Here is an 18672-nt window from a genome sequence, read left to right as displayed (position 1 = left end):
TTTTAAATTGACTCTCTCCAGAAGGCCCAGAAGCCTGAGCTGGAGGCTTCTCCTCATGGAGAAAGGGTTCCATCTGCTCAGTATACTCCAAAGGATGCACTGGGGACACCTGCTGGGTCAGAAAAGATTCAGTGTCCTTGGTAGGTTCTGAAGTTATGGTAAGTGCCACATCCACGGGTCTTACTGTAACATGTGGTAAGTAATAATGGTGCTCTTCATTTTGATCTGGCTGGACTTTGTGAATTGGTGGAGTTTCAACCACATTCTCAATAGGGGACTCTGGAGTTTGAAGTGGAGCCTCTTGTTCAACTGGAGGGAGCTCTGCAGGTTGAACTGAGGCTTCTGGCTGGTTTCCAGAACCCAATTCTACCTCCTCAGGAGACTCAGAAAGTTGACCTGGTTGCTCTAGTTCACTGAGATTAGAGTCATCCTCCAGAATAGGACCTAGATGTTGAGATAAATCTTCCTGCGGCATTGGTAAAGGTCCTAACTCCTCTGCTTCCTCTTGAGGCTGAACTGGAGACTCCAAATCAACTCCAGAAGATTCAGCCTCCTCAGAATACTCAGAAGGTTCAGTTGGCTGCTGCTGCTGGCTTTCAACAAGAGGATCGGGAGTCTGAGTTGGAGTCTCCTCCTCATATGGAGATGACTCACTCTCTGTTCTAGGCTCAGAAGTTATTTTAGGTTCCATATCTGCAGGCTTACCTGTAATAATGGGCGAAGTATAATGGAGAAATTGAGCCTGACTAGGGTTTTGAATTGTGGTCAGTACAGTTTCAGCTATACTCTGCATAGAGGATTCTGGAACTGGAACTGTACCCTCTTGCTCAACTAGAGGACTAGTTTCTTCGGGAAGCTTTGTAGGCAGATCTGGAGCTTTTAGCTGGCTATCAGAATTTCCAAGGTTTTCAAGAAGCTCTAAACTCTGAGCTGGGGCCTCTTGTTGGGTTGATGAAGGTTCCAACAACTCAGAACTCTCTGGAAACTGGGCGAGGGTCTGTTGCTGACCCAGAGTAGCTTGTACCTCCTTATCTGCCTCTGAAGCCACAGGATTCACTGTCACATTTGGCAGGTTTGAGTGCTGAGCTTCATTTCTATTTGGAGGTGGACCACGTATTTCAGGATGAACTGATGGTTCCTCAGAAGGAAGCTGATGGTGAGCTGAGTCTTCTTTTTGGATTAAAGGTTCATCTTCCTGTGGGAAATAATCTGGAGCTTCCTGACGGAGATTCTCTGTATTTTGAACTTGTGTCTCCAACTGGTCAGGTTCATCCTTCTCTAGGAACTCTGGAGCTTCATCTGCATTTTCCTGGGATTGCAGAGGAAGGCTGTGAGAATAAGCTTCATTCATATTCAGGTCACTGTAATCATCATCCTTGGTTTGTCTGTGAAATTGAGGTTTTCCATCAACCACCTTAGCAAGTTTCCTGTGCTGAGTCAGATCTTTCTTCAACTCCTTGGGTGAAACCATGAAGGTTGTTGCTTTTGAACTCTGGCTGTCTAGTGGCTGAACACGTATTGCCTCCAACTGATGATCTGCAGCCTCAGCTAGACTGGCAGTACTTTTGAACTGTGAACGCAGAATGGGAGCCTGAATTTGATCCCCATTTAGCATCAAAATGTTCTCTGGCTGCTTCCCAGGTGGTATCAGCTTGTTGGTCAGATGCTGATGTGAAACACCAAGTTCCGCAGGCTCTGGGTTCGACTCCCGAGGAGTGCTGGGGTCCTGGAATAGAAGTAAACTGTCAGTCAACTCCTCAAGTGGGGCCAACATCTCTTTGGGAGCAGGGTGCCCCAGATACTCAGTGCCCCCTTTGTCTGTCTCGGGTGCTCGAGTATGTGGGGATTTAGGTGGATGATCAGAGGGGTGCCAAGACCAGAGTTTGGTTAGCACCCAGGGCTCTGAAGTCAACTGGCGTGGGTTCCCAGTGACCTCTGTAATGGGAAAAGCCAGGACCAGTTGCCACATGAAGAAAAGCCTTAGTGCACCAAAGTGCAGTAAAGACATGATAGAAAAGTAGAAACAACGACAAAAAAAAGTAAAGACAAAGTGCAGTAGGGACTAGATCCACAATGCTGCCAACACTGGTTGGAAACTGAATGAAAACTCAGAAGCTGGGCAAGGAGGCCTGCCCCGCCCTTTATTTATGACAGCTGACCTTTGTTACAAAACCATTACTAGGCAGGGTCCCAGTTGGACTCTGCTTTCTCTCATGTCTGTGATCTTTTCCCCTTTTAGACTCTGTTTCAAGTTTGTTGTAGAAAAATCCAAAAGCCAAATTCAAAAGTTATCTTGGATTATTTATATCTTGTTTCTTGCTTCTGTAGCTTCTTCCTAATGTCCAGAGTAGAATGATCGATGAAATAAGCATCAAATGATATCTGTTGTTAGTACTTTAAAAATAATCTTTAATTATAATGAAGTCATACATTTTATTACTATTGTATGGTCATGTGGTACATGCCTCAACATGCATGCAGAAGTCAAAGGACGGCATATGGAGTTAGTTCTCTCCTTCTACCTTCAAGAGGCTTCCAGGGATGGAACTCTGGCCACCTGGCTTGCATTGTGAGGTGGCAAGTACCTTTATCCACTAAGCATCTGTAGAACATAAATATAAACTTAGTAATAAATACTATCTTTCTTCAAGTTTTACCTTTCATAGACCTTTTTAACTTAGACCTTCTATAATGTGCTTAACCTTTCCATGTCCTCAATTTTGATGTACATTTTGGAACACTGCTTACTTTAGGACAAAACTACCACCTACAATTCTTTCGCATCTGTGTAGATGGAATGGCAGGCTGCTTCCAGCCACCCGGCTAGCTTTACCCAAAATAACAACACACAAATTGTATTCTTTTAAACACTGCCTGGCCCATTATCTGTAGCCTCTTATAGGCTAACTCTCACATCTTGCTTAACCCATTTCTAATAATCTGTGTGGCACTACAAGGTGCTGGCTTACCAGGAAGGATTCTAGCCTACATCTGTCTCACTTCCAAGAATCATGGAGACTGCCTGACTCGGCTTCTTTCTCCCAGCATTCTATTCTGTTTACTCCGCCTACCTAATTTTCTGTCCCATTAAAGGGCCAAGGCAGTTTCTTTATTAACCAATGAAATCAACACAAAACAGAACTCTCCCACATCATTTCCCCTTTTTCTGTTTAAACAGGCTTTCACTTTAACATAGTAAGATTACATATAACAAAACAGTTATCAAGCAAAATTACAGTTACAATATTTATATCTATTTTATCCTTTATTATAACTAAGGAAAACTATAACTATAACTAACCATTCTTCAACTCCATCAAAGACTCCAGAAGGATATAATATTACCTAAGCAAACAAGAAGTAAACAACTTCCAAAACTCTAGAAATGACAGAGACATCTCACTGCCTGGACAGTCATCCAAAGTTTCTCTGTACCGTTGGGGCATCCATCTCCAGCCTACAGGCCCATAGTATCCAGTAGACATTTCCATGAAGCAGAAAATTCTAAAGACAGTTCAGTCATTTTCTGCTGTGTCATGCAGAATGTCTTGTAGACTCTTTCATAGATCAGGAACCCCAAAAGACCATCTCACCTTTTGGCAAGTTCATCAGTCCTCTCTCTGCAGGTTCTCTGTGTCCAGTTTATGCAACAGTCCAGGCAAGAGCAGTTTCTTGCCCAAATGGCTATCAAACTCCATAAGGAGCCTCTTTGATGCCCATCTTCCTCTTGAAGTAGATTGGTGCTGCCAGGAGCAGACGTGTCTCATTGTCATGAAAAGCCCTAAGTTATTAAAATATCTTAAATGCCATATTCTACAGTCTTTGTTAGATATGAAAAATGCCTATCTAACTGAAATATATCTCTATATATCTAGAAAATCTGACTAACATGCTACAAGCTTTACTATTATCGATGATTATCCATTAGCAACCTATATTTCCTAATTATATATTACATTTTTAAATGAACTACACAATCGCAATACCTTAATCAAGATCAGAAATACATGGGACAAAATTGACCTTAACTTTTACCAATAGAGTAAAATTTATATCAATGTAATTATTCATATCTATATCACATCTGAAAGCATTCTTTCTCTTTAACCTTCTTTACCAACATGCATTTTATAACTATACCCTTTCATATCTCTTCTCTTGTTATACTTTCTTTACAAATTTAAAAACATTTTATGTCATACTTCAAACTGATACATGTGAATAAATAGGGTGCTTATAAACTGTAATTGCTTATACTAATGCTCTGAGCCACACAGCTTTGTACATATGCTCCTAAATCAAGCATAAGCCATCTCATATAGAAACAGAGGGCGTGGGCCACTCAGAAAGGATATAGCTAACAGACTCAATGAAATTCTGCTGTTTTTCACAGGTGAATAAAAATTATTAAGGAACTTTATGGTTCATGTTATCTGAGAAGAGAATTACTAACTCCTCTAGTTACTTGCACCTTTATGGGGAGAAACTGACACCCACAATCCATAATAGTTCCGACGCCCTTTCTGCTCTGACTCGGTAATAACCTAGGGTTATACTATGCCACTGCTTCTCCTTATGATACATTCCTTATGAAGGCTGACTGTTAGACTTTATACAGATATTTCTTTGTCAGAACACAAACTTCTTCTGATGTCTGCTGACACCTCAATGTGCACAGAGATTCACTCCACCCAGCCTGAAAGAACTCGGAAAATTATTCACTAGAATATTCTTTCTGAATCTTTACAGCCTCACAAATATCGCAAAAAATACAACTGCTTAAACCTGAAACCTGTTGAAAACATAAATGGTCTCTTCAAAGAAACCAAAGGGGCATTTACTTAAATACAAAGGTAAGTTTCACGTACGAACTTCTCAGCAGCTGTAACCTTACTTGTGCTTCTGTGTGCATCACCTTTTCTTTTGGTATAATATATATTCAATGATATATACTCTTGGTATAATATATTCTCAATAGTATGAAATGACTATAAACTCCCACTATTCTCTTTTCAATTATTTTTTTAAATATTTATATATTTATTACAATATTCTGTCTGCATGTATTCCTGCAGGCCAGAAGAGGGCACCAGACCTAATTTCAGATGGTTGTGAGCCACCATGTGGTTGCCGGGAATTGAACTCAGGACCTTTGGAAGAACAGGCAATGCTCTTAACCACAGAGCCATCTTTCCAGACCCTTCTCTTTTCAATTATTCCACCCTTGAATTGCTTCTTAGACGTTTTATTTTTCTGTTTAATAACCTTCTGTATGTAACTATCAGTAATTTTGTTTCACAGTTCAAGAGAGCTGATTTCTAACTCAAAGGTTAAGATAATTAAAATAGCTGTCTTAAAATAAGTATTTAACAAGACCTAATAACTCTTAATGTCTGAGAGCAACACAAGGGGAACCTGAGCCATTATTAAACAGAATGATAAATGTCCTAGGTAATATTCCTTTTTTCCATGTCCCTAAATCCCCAGGCAGTTCCCTGAGCAGCTAGCAGCAGGAAATGCTGGCAGGTCCCCAGAGACGGCTGCCAGAGTGGAGCAGATTCCCAGCAGTAAGGGGCAGACACATGGCGGGGAAGGCAGCGGGCTCTGGGAACTGCAAGATCCCCGAGTGGGCTGGGTGCAAACAGGTGGCGGGTAAAAGGCACATAGACAAAGTAAATAGGCATAAAGAACATTTATTACTTAAGAGAGAGAGGGAGAAGAGAGGGAGGGACAGAGAGTAAAAAAACACGTGTGCACACGCCAAAAGGGAACAGCAAGAGAGGGAATTCAAGATGGTGAAGAGAGGTCAGAGGTAGCTGGGAGTGAGCGTGGCTTGTCCCTTAAAGTGACCAGGGACTGAAAGAAGAATATTCCCAGGTTTTGCTTACAATGAAAGCAGGAGGTTAGACACCACAGTTTGAAGGAATTGGGGCAATGAATTCTCAAGACTGCTTCCGGCTGATCTGTGGGCATCGTCTTGGGGGGGGGGGGTGGTCCCTGAGAAGGCTGTACGCTGGGAACCTCCTGGCATAGCTGGTCTCTTTGCTTCTGACCAGTGTCTGTGGTGTGGAAATGTCTAGTGTCCCTTATCCTGTTTAAGGTATTGGCAGAACAAAGAAAAGTTAAATTAAAGAAAAAAAAAATTTTGGACTAGGGAATTGAGGGGGTATCTGACCTGTTTAAGGTGGATTCTTTAATTCGGCTCCCTGGAACTCACAAGAACTCCTTGGGTTTATGAAAACAGAAGTTTTAGACATATAATGACTATGGCTTATTTTGTACAATGAAAAGTATTTTTTTAAGAAATTTGATTTGAAATTTGTTGGGTGAAGTAACCGGCAAAACCTCAACCTGGCAAAACCTCTCAGCTACCAAACTGTCAGAGATCTTTGAGAAGGATAAGATTTTTCTTGAGTTACTGATTAAAAAATGACAGAGAACTTACTTAGTTGGCACCCAGAGCTACTCTTTTTGGGTCCTCCATGGTCGCTGAAGGTTGCACTTGACCTTTGCTGGTTAGCGCCAGGCCTGCCAGGCTCCAGAAGACCCTGTGGGCTAAGAAATCTGTAGGAAGACAGGCCTACCTTGACCTGAGCAGCTGGGCTGTCGATTCTGGCAATTCCGTCCACATCTAGAGGTCTTTAGTTTAGATGAAAGGCAGTTTTTCCTAATGGTCAGCGCTCAGCAGTGCTCAGTGAACTGCAGAAGGACGTTGTTCTGCGCCCATTTGTCTTCTGTCTTCTTTGGAGGAAATAAGAGTCTGCTGATAGGAGCCAACCTGTCTCTTTTTGTTATGAAAAGTTTTTTAAATAATTAAATACTTAAATATCACATTCCCCAGATCTCTGAGCAGTTGAGGGCTGTTTATTAGGTATAGCTGCAGTATAGAATCTGTCTGGAAGGTTGGGTCTGAGCTCGATTGCACTGGCTCTTAACAGGCTAGATCCACACTCGTAAAAAGACAGAAAGAAAGAAAAAAAACTGCTTGTAATATAAGATTAGTGGCAGAACTGACAATGGTAAAGAACAGCTTAATATTAAATATAAGGCATTTTTGTAAGAGACTTAAAAGTACATACCAGTTTAAAATATGAGACTTATGATTTTGTAGTCTGAAATGAGATGTAATGAACAATTATACACAGAAAGAGTGAACAGGAATTGGGCAACATGGATGCCTTTGATGGGCCCTATCAAAGGCATGCCACTGCATAAAACATATGTAACAGACTTAACATGAGGATTTTAGTGAAAAGGCAGGGTATGCAGGAGTCATATTGTCCTCATTTATTGCATAGTTGTTTATTGTCTTAGTCTTTAAGTTAGATAGGTATTGAGAATTATATAGATCAATAGTCATCTAAGTTTGTCATTTATAATTAGACTAATCAGGTTCTTTAGATATATGGAGATTATATTCAGTATAGATTATCTTCAACCTCTTCAAAGAGCTGTAGAAAATGGCCTTTAATCTAACTCAGTTTCGTGGTAGTGAGACACAATTGCTCCTGGAAACACCGATCTATTCCCGAAAGAATGTTGCGCACCAAAGACACTCCACCTGGAGTCTTTCATCTTGGCAGAACTGGCCTTGGGGCAAAGAAATGCCCATACCTCAACCACTGACAGAGATACAGAGTATCCATGAATGGATAAAACAGGACTGTCATATCCTGCCAAGACAGGGTAAGATAGTTTTGAAAAGTTTCTTACCTTTGAAAATGGTATGTCAGTTATGTTAGGCCTTAGCCAAAGTTGGTTGCTTCAACGCTGCAAACATGACCCTGGGTGATTGCCCAGGTAGCTGGTTGTCTCTGTGATCTGTTGCATGTTTTGGAAGTTGTTTGATTGAACTTCTTAATTACTCAGGTAACATTATTTCCCTTCTCAGATCTTCAATGGGGTTGAAGACTATATAAACATAGTTACTTTTCTCCCATGACTTGGCAAAGTTATTTATTATACAAGACTTAAGCTAGTTAGAATAGGATATTTGTACTTATTGTATATAATTTCATAGTAGGTTAAGAACTCTCTTACTTAAACAAAAGGGGGAGGTGTTGCAGGAGCTCGTTCCACTCCTTCAGCCAATAGCCGTTGAGATACCAGCCCATTGGTCTCTCTCTCTCTAAAAAAGTGGTCACTTCACTCCTCTCTCTAGCTCGCTCGCTCTCTCTTTCTCTCTCTCTCTCTCTCTTTCTCTCTCTCTCTCTCTCTGTGTGTGTGAGTGTGTGTGTGTCTGTCTGTCTGTCTGTCTCTCGCTTCCAGCTCCACTTCCGGCAACTAGGCTCCCTTCCGGATTGCGCAGAGGGCTGTTGTTGTCTGGGACGGTGATCTGTAAGTTTTTCCCCTTTAAATAAATAACCTTTCTATTAATCCTAATTCCAAACTGGTGTGGGATTGTTTGTGATTTACGCCTTAACCAGGGCCTCACACATTTTAGACAAGTTCTTTACCATTGAGCCACATCCACAGAACACCTAGACTTTCAATGAAAAGAGATAAAAAAATAAACTCCATCAATCCTAGCTAATGGTAAGGTATCCTATAGCTTCAAAATCAATTAAGACTTATAAAGGGACTACTAGATATTGGCATTTTATTACATACTACACAAACAATGGAGAAAATCACTATCAAAGTGATTAAGGCGATGAATTGTAGGTGGTGGGCCAATCATATGTACCTGCTAACTCTCCACAGCACTGGCCTCTCACGTGTCCTCCACACAATCTAGTTCAATCCTTTTATCTAAAGTCTAGGATTACAATATTCAGAGTATGGTTGATCAAAGTCTGCAAAGTTCTCCTTCACAACCTTGTTTGACCATCAACGGAAACTAAAGTAGTAAATTTCTAGTTCTTCGCATTGTGAGCTGATGTTAAACTGCCTTATGTCTAGTGCCAAGACAAACCTAGTCATAAGAGACTTACACTTTCATAACCAGCCAGAGATTTCATTTTGGATATACTTGAAATGCAATGCTCATTTTCCAGAGTAGATGTGAACAACATTTTAACTGTATTTATAGGGAACCCTAAATAAAGGTTGTTTTTTTGAAGTCAAGGTGCTTTCCTGCATCATTTGTTGGATGCAAGACCTACTGCCCTCTGTTGATGACAGTGATGATAAAGGAAGTCCTTCAGAGAAAGCACAGGATTGGGAGTGAGCAAAGAAACAGTTCATTCTTTGCAGAAAGTAGCTCCTACTTCAGAATACAATCGAAATGCAGATGAAATGAAACTGCCACCATCCATCTCCAAATTACTAATCCAGTAAAAGGAAGAATACACTTATCTCTGAATTTTACAAGCAGCTAAAACTATGAGAGGCTCATCTGCATTAATACACTTCTGTAAGAATACAAATTCTTCCCAGTGCTACCTCTGAATGTTTTATAAGTCACTGTGGATTTTTCCTTTTCTTTGTTTGAGACAAGATCTCATATAGCTGGGTTCTCTTCTTAGCCCTAGGGCAATGTTGAACTTCTGATCCTCCTATCTCCATGTTGTAAAAGGAGCTGCAGGTCGGCGACCTGCCACCTGGATAGGTTAACCCCCGAAATAACCACACAGAGATCTGTATTAATTAAATTGTTGCCTAGCCCATTAGTTCTGGCCTCTTATTGTCTAACTCTCACATCTTGATTCAAGACATTTCTAAAAATCTGTATGTCACCAGGAGCTTGTGGCTTACTGGGAAAGATTCAGCATGTCTGACCTGGCAACTTCATGGCAGGCGGCTCTCTCTGCCTCTGCTTTTTGCCTCCCAGAATTCTGTTCTGTCTACTCTGCCACCTAATTTTTGTCCCTATCAAAAGGCCAAGGCAGTCTCTTTATTTAACTAATGAAAGTAACATATAGACAGAAGACCCTCCTACACCATCTCCAGCTCTTGAGTGTTGGGATTAGAGGTGTGTCCCACTATAGCCACCTTTGATTTTGTTTACTGTGGTGCTAGAGATAAAACCCAGTGCTTGATGCTAGAAGCACTCTATCAATTAAACCAATTCCCAGCCTTACAGTACAGTAGACACCACTAGTTCTTCCAAGATGTCTTCTTCAATTTTGAAAAGTGTTATATTGTCTTAGTTAAGTTTCTGTTGTTGTGAAGAGACACCATGACCGCGCCAACTTTTATAAAAGAAAACATTTAATTAGGGTGGCTAGGGTGGCTCTCATACTTTCAGAGGTTCAGTCCATTATCATCATGATGGGGAGCATGGCAGCATGCAGACAGATGTGATGGTGACTACAACTTGGCTTGCAGGCAATGGGAAGTCGACTGAGACACTGCGTGGAACCCTGAGTATAGGAAATCTCAAAGTCTGCCCAACAGTGACACACTCCTCCAACAAGGCCAAATCCACTCCAACAAAGTCACACCTCCCAATAGTGCCACTCCGTATAAGATTATGGGGGCCAATTACATTTAAACTACCACATAAATATTTCTAAAATTTGAACAATTCAAAATAAGTCAAGGCATTATTAGTAACTTGCAGGTTAATTTATGCATCTTAGTTCTCTGTCACAAGGCCTTAAGCTTAATAAGCACCTGATAGGCCAATATTTAGGGTTTTTTTTTACCCCAGAATCAAGCACAGTCCACACCATTTAATAGAGGATTGATAGTATGTCAGGGGAATGAGTGAATAGATGATTGAAAAATGAAATTGCTCTCTTTAGCTGAAAGTCTAAAAATGCCTGTTGGGAAGCTGCGATGCCCAGGACTGTGAGGGAGACTGGATATGTGGTGCGTCCGACTGGGCTTTTCAGATAAGCTTACCAGAGTTGTTGCCGACCATCACCTTCCTTCATGAGGAGAAAATGAAATAAAAAATTCTCTTACGGTGCTTTACACCCTTCCTTGATTTTAGTTTAAAACTTTATGCACTTGGGGCTGGAGAGATGGCTCAGTGGTTAAGAACACTGACTGCTCTTCCAGAAGTCCTGAGTTCAATTCCCAGCAACCACATGGTGGCTCACAACCATCTATAATGACCTGGTGCCCCCTTCTTGCTTGCGGGCACACATGAAAGGAATGCTGTACACATAATAAATAAATAAATATTTTTTTAAAAAAAAACCTTATGCACTTTTCTACATTTATAAAAGGTGTGTTATCAGGGGGAACAAGGCAGGAACTACCTGTATTCACCAAAGCTAAAAGAGTACTTAAACTGGTAACAAGGCAGTTTAAGGCGGGAAGCCAAGTAATAGTAACTCAAGGCTCTGCCATAAGTATGACTTCAATTATTCAATGATGGGCTTAACTTGTAAAAGTCTTAAAACCTAAGATTCATGAAATCATCCCAGTTTCCAAAAAGCAGGGAAAACCCAATACTGCTTTGTAATTTCTCCAGTGACTTCTATACTATATAAATGCCTGGACCTGGCTGGCAACAGGTTAGAAACAGGACCACAAGGAAATAATTAAACAATGCCTGACGAACGATCTCTTCAGTGATTAGGAGTGGATGGCTGCAGAAGGAAGAAGGTGTTGACCAATGTACAGAAGCAGATATGAGATCACTACTGGGTAAAGTTCTCAGATTCAATAAAAGTCGATGAGGAAAGCTCCATGGACAAAAATAGGCAGCAAGGACAGAGCAAGTGGCCAGTCACTCATCGAAATGGTCCTCAGAAAGGACAGGTGTATGAACTGACAGACATAGTGAGATGTGGGCCTCAGGCAGGCTCTGGGAAATTAAATCGGTTGGCATGCTGATGTGAAAGGGGTTTCTTTCTTTCTTTCTTTTTTTAAGACATATTTTTCTTTTTTTAAATTGATTTTTATTGAACTCTACATTTTTCTCTGCTCCCCTCCTTGCCTCTCCCCTCCCTTCTTTAACCCTTCCCCAAGGTCGCCATGCTCCCATTTGACTCAGGAGATCTTGTCTTTTTCTATTTTCTACTTCTCATGTAGATTAGATCTATGTAAGTCTCTCTTAGTGTCCTCATTGTGGTCTAAGTTCTCTGGGGTTGTGGTTTGTAGGCTGATTTTCTTTGCTTTATGTTTAAAAACCACCTATAAGTGAGTACATGTGATAATTGTTTTTCTGTGTCTGGGTTACCTCACTCAAAATAATGTTTTCTAGCTCCATCCATTTTCCTGCAAAATTCAATGTTGTTATTTTTTTCTCTACTGTGTAGTACTCCTTTGTGTAAATGTACCACATTTGAGGAAGGGGCTTTCTACAGCACATGAAAAGAGCCTATTTTCTGGGATGCCAAGGGTTACAACTGCCTGTCTGTCAAACTCACCCATCTTAAATCTATATAGAAAAGCAGCAAAAGCTAATGCATCTCCTGTGATTTCTTAAATTTAAAAGCAATAGAAAATAATGAGGAATAGACTACATGAGCACACCTGGGTTTGACCTCTTCACACCAGTCACTGCTACAAACATAAGAAATAAAAAAAATTAAATTTAATTTTAAAAAAAGTCATCTAACTCGCTGCTGACCTCAAACTACACCCCAGCTCCTGCATCTTTACCAACCTTCACAAGCCACGCCTGAAGAGGAGGCTTCTGGTCATGCCTTTGGAGCTCTCTGTGCGTCCCTCGCCCAGTAAAACTTGACGATGGTGTGGAAACCAGGGTCCCCTGCAGCGTTGGGGAAGACCCGGATTGTACACAGAAGGCCAAGCTGGGAGCATGCTGTGAACAGAGAGAGAATGCTGTGGGAGGCGCAGGGCGTGAGCGCCAATCTCCTGCCTCAGTTCCCATGAGTCCCCTCCCTACTCCACGGGGAGCGCTTCTCCCTGCACAGACCGAGGCTCCCTCCGAGGCCACAAGGGCGTGAGGGGGGCGGGCAGCTAAGGGCCACGCTGGCTCACCACCCTCTGTAGACCTGTGCCCCACGCTAGTACCTGCAGCCGAAGCTCCGAAGCTCCGAGCTGGAGGGGCCCGCACTCCCCCGGGCGCGGGAGGTGGCCTCGTCCATCTTCCCTCTCAGCGCAGCCCCTCACACACAGAGCCTCGGCCAGAGGGCCCAGAGCTCAAGTCTCCACACGCACGGGACCCTCACTGCGCCTGCGCAAGCAACGCCTGCACATGCACACGTGCAAGGGGCGTGGCCCACTGCTGGCCAGCACCGTCCTTACCCTTCTTGGCAGATGACCTCAACTGGTGTCAGCCTGAGTTCCTACCGCACCACTCCCTCCGGGCTAGGGCTCCTACCCAAGCGTATTTTTAAGGGCAGAGGTAGAGGATTCAGCTGGCTTCATCTTCACTTCCGGAAAAGACTAAAGTAGTAGATAGTTAGCACTGTGGAACTGGTGGGAAATGACTTCTAACGATGGAATCCTTCGAGCTAACTTTGAGGAGTCTTAAATACGCAAAACTAAGCAGAACTCAACCTCTAGGTCTAGCGTGGAATCTTTAGACATGTCCCCGCTTGTCCTGGAGTTTCTGGTGTGTGTGTGTGTGTGTGTGTGTGTGTGTGTGTGTGTGTGTGTGTGTGTAATTTGGAGAGTGTAAGAAGCTGCGAGTATACTGGAGATGTTGGTGTTTTGGACTACTTGTTAGAGAAATGCTCCGGGAGAAGGTGAGGCCTAAGCCACAACAATTCTAGGATGAAAGGGCTCTGGAAAACATGTAAGTTCTAAATGATACCCTTCAGATCCACGCTGGTCTATGACAACATTTTCTCCTGTCTTCAACAAAATAACAAAAGGACAGTAATTTTATTTTAATGTCTGTAGGTGCTTTGCCTGCATGTATGACCATGCACTGCATATACCTGCTGCCCATGGAGGCTAGAAGATGGTGTTGGATCATCTGGAACTAGCGTTAATACAGGCAGTTGTGAGCTGCCATGTGGGTGCTAGGAATTGAGCTTACATCCGCTAGAAGAGCACCCAGTACTCTTAACCACTGAGCCATCTCTCCAGCCCTAACAATGTGTTTTTAATTTTGTAAAAGGAAGTGTATTATAGTCCACTCTCCTGCATGTATGACTTCCACAAAATATTGATGTTAACAGGTATTTTAAAAAAAACAAAATGCTGAGACTGGTCATAATATTCTTTTTATTATTTATTGTTTTCAATTGAGCTATACATTTCCCCCACTCCCCTTCCTTCCTATCCTCTCCCCTTCCACCTTTGCTCCTGCTCCCACACTCCCAATTAACTCAGGAGATCTTGTCTTTTCCTCCTTCCTAGGGGGTCCATGTATGTCTCTCTTAGGGTCTTCTTTGTTGTCTAGGTTCTCTAGGGTTGTGGACTGTAGGCTGGTTATTCTTTGCTTTATGTCTAAAAGCCACTTATGAGTGGGAACATATTATATTTTTGGGTCTAGGTTACCTCACTCAGTATGGTTTTTTTATAGTTCCATCCATTTGCCTGTAAATTTTAAGTTATCATTATATTTTACCACTGTGTAATACTCCACTGTGTAAATGTAACGCATTTATTTATCCATTCTTCAACTGAGGGGCACCTAGGTTGTTTCAAGGTTCTGGCTATCATGAATAATGCTGCTACAAACATAGTTGAGCAAATGTCCTTGTGGTATGATTGAGCATCTTTGGGTATATGTCCAAGAATGGTATTGCTGGATCTTGATGTAGATTGACTCCTAATTTTCTGAGAAATCACCATACTGATTTTCAAAGCAGCTATTCAAGTTTGCACTCCCACCAGCAATGAAGGAGTGTTACCCTTACCCCACATCCTCTCCACTGTAATCTGTCATCAGTGTTTTTTATCTTGGCCATTCTGGCAGGTGTAAGATGGAATCTCAGAGTTGTTTTGATTTGCATTTCTCTGAGGGCAAAGGATATTGAGTATTTCCTAAGTGTCTTTCAGCCACTTTAGATTCCCTGTTGAGAGTCTCTGTTTTAGGTCTGTACCCCATTTTTTATTGGATTATTTGTTCTTTTGATGTCTGGTTTCTTGAATTTATTGTATATTTTGGAGATCTGTTCAGTGTGGGGTTGGTGAAGATCTTTTTCCATTCTGTAGATAAAATAAGCCATTTTGTCTTATTGACCATGTCATTTGATTTACAAAAACTTCTCAGTTTCAGGAGGTCCCATTTATTAATTTTTTCTCTCAGTGTTTGTGCTACTGGTGTTCTATTTAGGAAGTGATCTGCTGTGCTAATGTGTTCAAGGCTACTTCCAACTTTCTCTTCTATGAAGTTCAGCGTGGATGGATTTATGTTGATCCATTTGGACTTGAGTTTGTGCATGGTGATAGATATGGATCAATTTGCATTCTTTACATGTCAATATCCAGTTATGCCAGCACCATTTGTTGAAGATGCTTTCTTTTTTTCATTTTATAGTTTTAGCTTCTTTGTCAAAAATTAGGTGTTGATAGGAGTGTGGATTGATATCCGGATCTTCAATTCGATTTCATTGGTCAACCTGTCTGTTTTTATACCAATACCAGTCTGTTTTCAGTACTGTATCGCTATAGTAGAGTGTGAAGTCAGGGATGGTGATGCCTCCAGAAATTCCTTTATTGTACAGGATTGTTTTGGCTATTCTGGCTTTTTTTTTTGTTTTTCCATATAAAGTTTGGTATTGTTCTTTCAAAGTCTGAGAAAAATTTTTCTGGGATTTTGATGAGTATTGCATTGAATAATTTTGGTAAGATTGCCATTTTTACTATGTTAATTCTACCTATGCAAGAGCATGGGAGATCTTTCCATTTTCTGATGTCTTCTTTGATTTCTGTCTTCAAAGATTTAAAGTTCTTGTTACATAGGTTTTTCACTTGTATGGCTAGAGTTACCCCAAGGTATTTTATGTTATTTATGGCGATTGTAAAGGGTGATGTTTCTCTGATTTCTTTTTCAGCCCGTTTATCAGCTGTATATAGAAGATCTACTGATTTGTTTTGAGTTAACCTACATTACTAAAGGTGTTTATTCATTGTAGGAGTTCTTTGGTACAATTTTGGGGCCACTTATGTATACTATCATATGATCAGCAAATAGTGAAAATTTGACTTCTTCTTTTCCAATTTGTATCCCCTTGATCTCCTTTTGTTGTCTTACTGCTCTAGCTAGAACTTTGAATACTATATTGAATAGCTATGGAGAGAATGGACAGCCTTGCCTTATTCCTGATTTCAGTAGGATCGCTTTGAGTTTCTCTCCATTTAGTTTGATGTTGGCTATTGACTTGCTGTATATTGCCTTTATTATGTTTAGGTATGTTCCCTGTATCCCTGTTCTTTCCAAGACCTTCATCATGAAGGAATGTTGGATTTTATTAAAGGTTTTTTTTCAGTATCTAATTAGATGATCATGTGGTTTTCTTCTTTCAGTTTGTTTATGTGGTACATTACATTACAGATTTTTGTATGTTGAACCATCCCTGCATCTCTAGGGTGAAGCCTAAAGGTCATAGTGAATGATTTTTTTGATGTGTTCTTGGATTCGGTTTGCCAATACTTTATTATTTTTGCATCAATGTTCATGAGGGGGACTGGTCTGTAATTCTCTTTCTTAGTGTGTCTTTGTATTGTTTGGGTATCGGGGTAACTGTAGTCTCATAAAAGAGTTTGACAATGTTCCTTCTGTTTCTGTTGTGTGGAACAATTTGAGGAGTATTGGTATTAGTTTATTGAAAATCTAGTAGAATTCTTTGCTGACTTTTTTGGTTGGGAGACTTTTGATGGCCGTTTCTTCCTTTGCAGTTATAGGTCTATTTAATTTGCTTATCTGATCTTGATTTGATTTTGGTATGTGACACTTATCTAGAAAATTGAACATTTTCTTTAAGTTTTCCAGTTTTGTGGAGTGCAGGTTTTTGAAATAGACCTGACGATTCCCTGGCTTTCCTCCGAGTCTGTTGTTATATCCATCTTTTCATTTCTGACTTTGTTAATTTGGACATTCTCTCTCTGCCTTTGGTTAGTTTGGATAAAGGTTTGTCTATTTTGTTGATTTTCTCAAAGAACCAACTCTGTCTCCTTGATTCGTTGTATTGTTTTCTTTCTTTCTATTTTGTTGATTTGGGTTCTTGGTTTATTTCCTGTCCTCTAGTCCTTCTGGGTGAGTTTGCTTCTTTTTGTTCTAGGGATTTCTGGTGCTCTGTTAATTCGCTAGTGTGGAATTTTCCGGCTTTTTATGTAGGCTTTACTGCTATGAACTTTCCTCTTAGCACTGCTTTCATTGTGTTCCATAAGATTGGGTATGTTGTGCAGTCATGTTCACTGAATTTTAGGAAATCTTTAATTTCTTTCTTTATTTCTTTCTTGACATAGTGGTGATTCAGTTGAACATTGTTCCGTTTCCATGAGTCTGTGGGCTTTCTGCAATTAGTGTTGTTGTTGAATTCTAACTTTAAGTCATGGAGATCCAATAAGACACAGAGGATTATTCCAGTTTTTTTTTTGTTAACTATTGAGATTTGCTTTATTGCTGAGTATGTGGCCAATTTTGGAGCAATAACTATGAAGTGCTTAGAAGAGGGTATATATTCATTTGGGTGGAATGTTCTATAGATGGCTGTTGAGCCCATTTGAGTCATAACATCTGTTAGATCCTTTTTTCTCTGTTAAGTTTCTGTATGGCAGACCTGCCCAGTGGTAAGAGTGGAATATTGAAGTCTCCCATTATTAATGTGTGGGCTTGATGTGTGATTTAACCTTTAGTAATGTTTCTTTTACAAATGAGGGTGCCCTTGTATTTGAGGGCCCACAGACATATAGAAATTAAACAGTGTTTTATTGAACTACCCCCCTGTCAAGGAAGAAATAAAGAAATTAAAGACGTCCTAGAATTCAACCAAAATGAAGGCACAATGTACCCAAGCCTATGGGACACTGTGAAAGCAGTGCTAAGAGGAAAGTTCATAGCACTAAGTGCCCACATAAGGAAAGTGGAGACAGCTCACACTAGTGACTTAGCAGCACACCTGGAAACTCTGGTGTTTTGATTATTATGTGGTCAGGAGACTTTCCTTTTTGATCTGGTCTGTTTGTTGTTCTGTAAGCTTCTTTTATTTTTAGGTATGTCCTTCTTTAGGTTGGAAAAGTTTTCTCCTATGCCTTGGTTAAATATATTTTCTGTGCCTATGAGCTGGACTTCTTCAGTTCCTATTATTCTTAGGTTTGGTCTTTTCATGGTGTCCCAGATTTCCTGAATATTTTGTCTTAAGAATTTCTTGCCTTTAACATTTCCTTTACTGGTGAAGCTATTTCCTCTATCACATCTTCAACACCTGAGATTCTCTCTTCCATCTCTTGTATTGTTGTTTATGCTTGCATCTGTAGTTCCTGATCGTTTACCCAGATTTTCCATTTACAGATTTCCCTCGGTTTGTGTGTGTGTGTGTTTTTTACATTGCCTCTATTTCAGCTTTTAAGTCTTTTTTTTTTTTTTTGGTTTTTTGAGACAGGGTTTTTCTGTGGTTTTGGTGCCTGTCCTGGAACTAGCTCTTGTAGACCAGGCTGGTCTCGAACTCACAGAGATCCGCCTGCCTCTGCCTCCCGAGTGCTGGGATTAAAGGCGTGCACCACCACCGCCCAGATAGCTTTTAAGTCTTGAACCATTTCTTTCACCTGTTTGATTGCTTTTTCTTTAAGGGATTCGTTATTTCTTCCCATTTTTAGTTGTCTTTTTCTCCTTTTCTTTAAGGAAATTTTTCATTTCTTCTTTAAGGGCTTCAATCATCTTCATAAAGTTATTTTTAAGGTTGTTTTCTT

The 18672-nt window shown here is 40.7% G+C and overlaps 1 long non-coding RNA gene across 1 annotated transcript; it reads right to left on the bottom strand.

The window, feature by feature from the left end:
- Nucleotides 1-1336: 1336 nt before the first annotated feature.
- LOC142859917 (uncharacterized) lies at nt 1337-13011 on the bottom strand. Its single transcript, XR_012912277.1, has 3 exons — nt 12869-13011; nt 12506-12664; nt 1337-1726 (listed from the first exon to the last, which is right to left on the bottom strand). It is a non-coding gene; the product is annotated as an uncharacterized LOC142859917 (long non-coding RNA).
- Nucleotides 13012-18672: the final 5661 nt, after the last annotated feature.

This window comes from Microtus pennsylvanicus, chromosome 11, assembly GCF_037038515.1.
Source record: "Microtus pennsylvanicus isolate mMicPen1 chromosome 11, mMicPen1.hap1, whole genome shotgun sequence".
NCBI classification, from domain to species: domain Eukaryota; kingdom Metazoa; phylum Chordata; class Mammalia; order Rodentia; family Cricetidae; genus Microtus; species Microtus pennsylvanicus.
Note: the sequence above shows the minus strand (reverse complement) of the source record. Positions and strands in the feature narration are given on the sequence as shown.